Source organism: Belonocnema kinseyi, chromosome 6 (genome assembly GCF_010883055.1).
Source record: "Belonocnema kinseyi isolate 2016_QV_RU_SX_M_011 chromosome 6, B_treatae_v1, whole genome shotgun sequence".
NCBI classification, from domain to species: Eukaryota; Metazoa; Arthropoda; class Insecta; order Hymenoptera; family Cynipidae; genus Belonocnema; species Belonocnema kinseyi.
In genome coordinates, this window is record NC_046662.1 from 114,631,776 (window position 1) to 114,640,198 (window position 8,423).

The 8,423-nt window shown below is 32.3% G+C and overlaps 1 protein-coding gene across 2 annotated transcripts in view; it reads right to left on the reverse strand.

The window, feature by feature from the left end:
* Positions 1–8,423, reverse strand: part of LOC117174480 (MMS19 nucleotide excision repair protein homolog) — a 185,269-nt gene that overhangs the window by 175,897 nt on the left and 949 nt on the right. The window lies entirely within an intron of this gene.

The following is an 8,423-nucleotide window of genomic DNA, read 5'->3' on the forward strand; positions in this document are numbered from 1 at the left end:
TGAACCGCACTTACTACAACTATGTTTGGTGTTGTCATTGTTGTTCCAACGAGAAGCTAGGGAAAGGGGTTCGTCCATCCTTGTAGAGCCCCGCATGCAAGGTTAAGGCTGCTTACTCTGAGAAGTCGCCCCGGAATATTCTGGTAAACTAATCGTCCTTATCATCGGCGCTCTTGGAGGTGACAAGCTTTCGTTCTCTAATAGCCTGAAAAGCATCCCTGCGTGTCAGCAATATGCTAAAACAGATGCGGAAAAAATGCAGAAGGCGGTAGTCATTGGGCCGCTCCGTGTTCTTAGGGTGTACGAAACTTTTGCTGGATCGTCGTATTGATTCCGTTACAGACTGTAACCACCCATTTCACGGTCGTGAGTCGTGGTTGTGGCTGAAGTTTTACCGAGATTTCGCTGGGAGCGGGTGCAATTTTTTAGATTAGCACCCGCTCCCGGCGAAATCCTGCGGTTGTCCGTATGTCAAATTTTTAATTATTTATACACGTCCTATTATAAGAAGAAGATGAATGAGTCGAACTCAAAATATATCGAAAGTCGTAACGCCTTTTCCTGGTTCCTGATTGGCTTCTCATTTTGGCTTTAATATAGACATAGTAAGCGGGAACTTTGAAAATCGATATTGTACAAAGTTATCAATTATCCAAGTAATTATATGATAAAAACATAATAATTTGATCGTTGTACATCTTTTTGATGTTTTTATTGTCGTTGTACATTTTTCTAATGTTTTTATTGTTCATGTCACCGACACTGACATCTATGTTCAGGCTTTGGTAAGTGACGTGCTATTTTAACGACATATAGTTACTGCAGTGTGACTCCGATCCTGTTTCGAAGTCGAAAATCGAACGGACCTCTCTTTCTATCTCCTAACGTTAAAAAAAGAGTCTATTTTAATTTTGACTTTATACATGGTATCGAGCTAACTATACGGCCGTCAGAATTGGAATAGGGCATAGAAAGAGAGGGTTAATCTAGAAAGTCTACCTGTATATCTATTTTTACAAAATTGTAAATAAGCCAAGTAATTATTTAATAAAACATAATAACTTGATCGCGGCTGCCAGCCCAAGCCGGCTAGATAAGGTATGAAAGAGCCTTTACAAAAACACAGGTCAGCTTTTTCTTAAAGGACTAAGTATTGCAGGGTTGCCAGATTGAATGACTTGGCCATGCTTTCTATTGGTCTATCATTTTAACGCGCTGTTTTTGTTACCTCAGATCTAATAACTAATAACAAATGATAAATGCATCGCAATTTCTTAATCTATTTTCTTTTATTAAAAGTAATATGAGACGTGCTTACATACTTGATCGTCCTTAATACTGCTTAGCTCGATACCAAATGATGTTACAATTATTTTATACTAAAGCGATTTATGTTTTATTCAAATAAAACTTTTCTAATGTTATTATAACCATTGTAATTATGATAAATTTTATTACAAACATAGCATTTAGATGAGATCATAGAGACTACTAATCTTAACCCTTATTGACCCAAATTGTCCGTTTTTGTCCGTCAACTTTAAACATGGACAACTTTGTTAATTATGCTGGAAAAGATCTAAAGTGTATTGGCGCGTATTTTCAAGAGTGCTCTTTGAGAATCTGACCCGAAAATTAAAAAAAAAAACTACTCTTCCCCACCCCATTTTTCAATTTAAAAAAAGCGTGATTTTTTATGGTAATTTTTTGAATCGCATTTTCGATGCGAAACAGGTCTTGAAAATAGCTGAAATCACAAAAACTCCGGATCAAAATGTCCAAATAATAATGTTATACTGACAGAAAATTCATTTTCCATCATTTACGGGTTCTAGGACCACCCCTAAAATAACATATTTATGAAAAATCGCTATTTTACAGTTTGTTCTGAAAAAAGTTGTTTCAGCTTTGAATACAGGTACAAATGGGGAAAAAATATCACAAATAATAGAAAAGATATTTTCTTTTGTTATCTAAGGTTAAATTTCGTTACCACTCGAAAGAATAGGCCAAATGAGTGAAAATCGGCAGTTTTTCAAAAATAATATTTTTAATACCAAAAAATTGCAAATAAATTAAGTTCGAAAAATCAATGAAAGTTGAGTTAGGTTGAAATTTTGAAAATCTGTAGAGTTTAATTCACGTAGATTTTTATTTTAATGATTTTTTTATAAACATGTTAGAAATTTTTGTATATGCCCAAGTGCAAAGTCACATACGGCCCAACATTGGCCCATAGTCGGCAAAAAAATTGCCGAAGCTCTGCTGGCATTATCGCGCCAATGACGGAATGATAACTATGGCCTGGACTTGGCAGCCAAGGTTTGGCTACTATTGTTGGCTCAACACTGGGTACCAATACTGCAATAGTCTAAGGTCTAAGGATATGACAAAAAAGTTATTTGAAAAATAAATATTAATTGATTGGCGAGTACTTTGAATATAAATATCAATGGTCTTGTTTAGATTAAATAGATATATTACATTTTGAACATTATATTATAAATAAAATTTCTAACGCTACAGGGTATCGAATCTACATCTATATACCTACATCTATCGCCTAGCAGACGGGAGTGCTAACCACTGCTCTAAACCGACAAGTTGAAACTCTGTGAAAAAGCTATCCTCAGAAGCTGCAGTTCAGAAAAGTTAAAGAACCAAATTTTAAGCTCTCATTTTATAATTATTTATTATTATGCGACGTTGTGTTAATGTAAAATGCAGAAACTGTTAACAGGAATATCAATACAATAATTTTTAAATAAATAATTGAAATCGATTACAATTTTTCTTCGCGTAATATTTCGTTTTTTCCGTTGTAGCCTACTTTACAACTTTTTGCAATGACAGGAAATGTAATTTTTCAATAACATTTTTTTTTATTTTTCGTGTAAGTTTTTTTTATTAGGTGCTAAAAGTGAGACTTGGCGAAATAAAGTACCGAATCTGGGCCAAGAATCGGTGGAGGATCAACACATATAAATGCCAATATAGGCTGCCAGCACTGGCTCAATATTGGGCCGATTTAAATAAAATATGGTTTGCCGTGGTAAATGTGATACTTGCCCCGTGAATGTGCCGTTACTGGGCCAGATTTTGGCTGATCCTTGTGAAGCTTGGTTCCCCGTACTAAAAGTGCGACTTGGCGTAATAAAGTGCTGATACTCGGCCAAGCATCGGCGGAGGATCGGCAAATATAAAAAGTCAATATAGGCTGCTTGTACTGGCTCAACATTGGGCCGATTTAAATAAAACATGGTTTGCCGTAGTAAAAGTGACACTTGGCCCAGTAATGTGCCATCACTGGACCAGACTTCGGCTGATCCTCGTGAAACATGGTTCCCCATACTAAAAGTGAGACTTGGCGTAATAAAGTGGCGATACTGGGCCAAGAATCGGTGGAGGATCAGCAAATATAAATAGCCAATATAGGCTGCCAGCACTGGTTCAACACTGGGCCGATTAAAATGCCGATATTGGTCCAATAACTTTAGCCGACCTTTGGCTGCCAAAATCGGACCAACACTGGGCCGTGTATTCAGCTTCGGCGATTCGCACTTGGGTGCTTGTGTACGGAACGTCTTTAGCCATTTCTTCAATAAAAATTTTTTCAGTTCTTACCGCGTGGAGGTAGACGTTTATAAAGAACTTTTTTTGTTTTTTTTTTGTTATTTTATACTCCTTTTTTATTTATTTATTTTTTAAATAAATTTTTTTTATTTTGAGGAAAATCAGTATAATAGCGGTTTAACGTTAATATGTTATTATAGGGGTGGCCGTACCACCCCTTAATGATGAAAAATGAATCTTGTGTGTATAAATTTATTGTTTGGACATTTTGAGCCGGAGGTTTTGTAATTTCAGCTTTTGTCAAGACCTCTTGCGCATCGAAAATACGATTTAAAAAAAAAATACCTTGAAAAATCACGTTACTTTTTTTAAATTGAAAAATAGGATAGCAAGGGGTGGTTTTTTTCGAAATTTTCGGTTTAGATTCTGAAAGAGCACACTTGAAAATACCCGCTAATAAATTTTCAGATCTTTTCCAGCATAATTAACAAAGTCGTTCATGATTAAAGTTGAAGCACAAAAACGGACAAATTGGGTCAATAAGGGTTAAGGACGACGAAATTTTTAAGCATACCTTATTTAAGACTTAACTTAATTAGGGCTCAAAAAGCGCGAATATTAAGGCCATGTGACCGTGAGCTACAAAAATTTCTTTTACATTTGTTTGAAACACAAATTACGTTGCGACGAAAGGCAATATTGAATTTAAAATTCTTGAAATTAGATATGAAGCAAGTTCAAACGTTTGTCTGGTCCTAAATTTTTGCAATTTTAAGAAAAAAAAAATTTCGAATCATTTTTTCTTTCAATTTGTCAGCTCTATGGATACGAACGTTGAAACTTGGATTTATCAATTATTTTATCCTAATGACACAGAAGGTGGGAATGACAGCATACCATGTGTTAATAGACGAAGTCAAGTTTCACGATCTGCATATATTAAATATAGAATGGCAACTAGAGATACTTTTTATGGGTGGACGATATTTTCAACAGTGGGTTGTCGATAATTATGTGAAAGTCGGAAAGGATAGGATGAATTACTGCAAATTAAATCAAAAAACACTTCGCGCTGATACTTATTAGGGATTAGTTGATAATTTACAACACAGATCAAATGATTTACACACTACTGTTGGAAGAATGAGCATCCTCCCATCATGATTCTCAGGATCTCCCCGTAATATGCTTTAGTGCTATCAAGATGCAATGGTCATTGTAAGAAAATTCGGTAAGCCAGATTTGTTTATAACTATGACATGTAATCCAAACTAGGCTGAAGTGAAAGATAATTCATTACATGGTCAGACAGCATCTGATGGACCAGACATTGTTTCACAAGTTTTTAATGCAAATAAAGATGAATTAATCAACATTATAGTAAAACAACAATTCTGCGACGAAGTAAAAGCATACGTTTATGTTGTTCAGTATTAAAAACATGGATTACATCATGTTCATTTGTTATTAACGTTAAAACAAAATAGTAAAATAACTATTCCTGATATTGTAGATGTGAACATATTTCGGCAGAAATTCCAAATCCAGATACAGAACATGACTTTCATAATATTGTTATGAAAAACATGATAGACGGTCCCTGTGGGATTGGTGTACCTGATAATAAGCGTTGGATTCAGAAAAATTAAGAATTTGTATTCATATGAATAAGCGATTTTTCCTCCGCCTAAAAATCCCCCAACGGGGACAGAAAAAGTGCAAATCCTATCCCTCTAAATCGAATTAGTAATATGTAACGGAAGCATTTATTTAACCTATTTTTTCTTACTAAATCTTTTTATAACTTATAAACTCGAAAAATATTCGTATTTATATTTATTTATATTTCAATCATTTATTTAAAAGTGTTCAAAAATGCATTACTGAAATCCATTCAAATATGTAAATAAAATTTAAAACAAATCAAGTTTTATTATAAATTGGATATTGCAGAATCAACAAAAACAAATTCATATATTCTTGGACAAAAATATAGGATAAACTTAAACTAAATAAATCTTATATTAAAGAAATACACAAAATGTGATAAAATATAATACTTTAAAAGAAAAAGGAAACGCGCGCGCGACAGCGCGCGTTCGTTCTCGTATATGTAAACGGTTGTAAGGAATGGAAGTCATGTAAACCCTTAAGGGACACATTATGAATTAAGAAGAATGTAACTCAAATTGAAATTCTTACAAAACTTGGTTTTCTGACCGCTAGAATTAAACATTTTTTCAACTTCAAAAAGCTTAAATTTAGTGCAATTAAAATATGACAGATGAAAAATGAAACTTTAAACATTCGAAATGTCTACAATCTACTGCATATACCGAAAATATCCAGCTATTCGTACATAAAAACCTCCATTCATACAGACCCTTCGTCCTGAAATTCGTACCGAAAAAATCCAGCTATTAGTACCGAAATTTTTGTACACGTTGTCAGGTCATTAAAAATTGTACAGTTTAAAAATTGAAACGTTTAAAGTAAAAAATGTTTAATTAAGTATTCAAAAAAATAAAAAGTTGAAATTATTGTAAACGAAACTGAGCAGTGTGCTATTTTAGATAAAAAGTTTGTGATTATGAACTCTCTTTTTTTAAAGCTCTTTCGGCTTTAACGAACACATTCTCATCACGTATCTCATGCTTCGCCCTCGATTTTGTCCCAAACGGCAACTTTTCTACATTATACTCAACATTTTTACATAAAATATAATACATTTTTTATGTAACTCTGCCTGCGATTGCTTATTCAGATTTTCCAAAATAAAGCACACATTTTATTTATCGTGATTATTTTAATATTTGTTTTTTATTTTGCTTTCGAGTATATTCTAAGCTGCGCTGAAACATGTATCATTTCAATAAATTTATATCATTACAATTCATAATATGCATGAAAGTTGAATCATACAAATTTTTATTTCCGTGTTTTTATCACACCCCCTCCCCCTTTTTTATTAGGATTGAAAGAAAATCTACTCGTCCTATCTAAAAATTATTATTAATAAATGTATAGATCTTGTTTGGCGAACAACTTTTTGCTGTTAATTTTAGTTCGTACCTTGTGCCGTTTTTTCAAAAAAATTTAATTATTTTATTCTGAATGTTATTTGTTACGACTAAGCAAGAACTACGTGTCCTATCAAAAATTATTCATGAAAAATTTAAATGCTTTGCGGTATTTTTTGAAAGCGTAACTTTTGTCTATTTATCTTTTTCATAGCTTGTGTCTATTAATTTTTATCATAGCTTGTGACGCTTGTCCAAAAATTAACTTTTTTATTTTTATTGTTTTTACACATCAAACAAAGACTGCGCATCGTATAAAAAGTAATTATTAAAAATTTGTAGCCCTTTTGTGGATGAACAAGTTTTGTCTCATTTTGTTCGTGCCTTGTGCCGTTAGTCCAAAATTATTTTATTTTTAGTGTTGTTTTTTACGACTGAAAACAAAAACTACGCGTCCTATCTAAAAGTGATTCATAACAAATTTGTAGATCTTTCCAGGGCTTGAAATTTTAGTTTATTCATTTTTTTCGTGACTTGCATAGTTTGACAAAAAAATTGAATTTTTGGATTTTTCATTGTTTTTGGTACGATAAAATTTTCAACTTTTCGACCAAATTAAAGAAGTTGTTATGATAATCTTGTAGTGTTTTCGAAAAACAAGGTTTTTCTTCTCTAGAATTTTTTTCATATCACGGCGTTGCTTGGCTTAAAATGTTCATTTTATTTTTTATTGTTATCATTCCAATTTTTTTATCTTATGTTTATTGATATTCTTCCAAATGAACAAAAATACTTTAAAAAACAGACATTTTAAGAATAGGCAGATGGTTAATTTATGATTACGAAAATAGAATCTTGTAAAATTTATATTTCAGAAGGTTCATTTACGTATCACAGAAAACCCGTATTGACAGAAAATATAAAATCGTCGACAAACTACAAAAGAAAATTAAAAATATTTTTTCAGATAAGTTCTTGCGGATTAAAAAATTAGACGATCAAAACTAGAAAGTCCAAAGACAATTTTTAAAAATGTTCTTAAAGTTATAGAATAGCTGATACCCCCCTTTATTTCCTGGAAATTTGCTTTTTTCCAAAATCAAACTATTGGCACATGAAATTGAAGTAATTTCGAAGCGATTTGTTTCAAAAAAGCACTAAAATTATTGTTAATTGCATTATTATAACGTGTCAAATATGGGTCTACCAAAAATTTGAATTTGCCGTATTTAACTTACCGTTTAAGTCCTTTTACAACTCCCGGCAAGGTAAAACGTTATAAATAAGAGTAATTTGAACTTTTATTTACATATCTTGACATATTTTGCTATTTTTTTGTTCATAAAAACCATTTCACTTACAAAAAAAAAGAAATAGTTGCAAAAGTTGTTAAAGAAAAAGAGTCGTTTCAAATTCTAAAGTACCTGGACCCCTTTTCCAACATTAAAAAAAAATGCAAATAAAATGTATACAATTGGTTATATTGATGAAAATAATTCACAAAATATGTTACATTTTATTACAGAAGATTAAAATTTTCGTATATATACTCTTTTTCCCAGCAAGAATGTCTAAAAACACTTTAATGGTAAGTTGAATAGGGAAAATTCAAATTTTTGGTAGACCCATATTTGACACGTTATAATAATGCAATTACCCTACCGAAAGAATTCTCTGAGTTTTCTTTAGCGAAATAGCTTGGCCCATTGGAGTCTATAAACAAAGTCAATTTGAAACAAAATAGTCTCGGAGATAGTTTGAGAGATTTGGGTCCTTTTCAAGATCCTTTTAGTGGTCGTTTTAAGAGTGGTGCAACGGTAATATAATGTT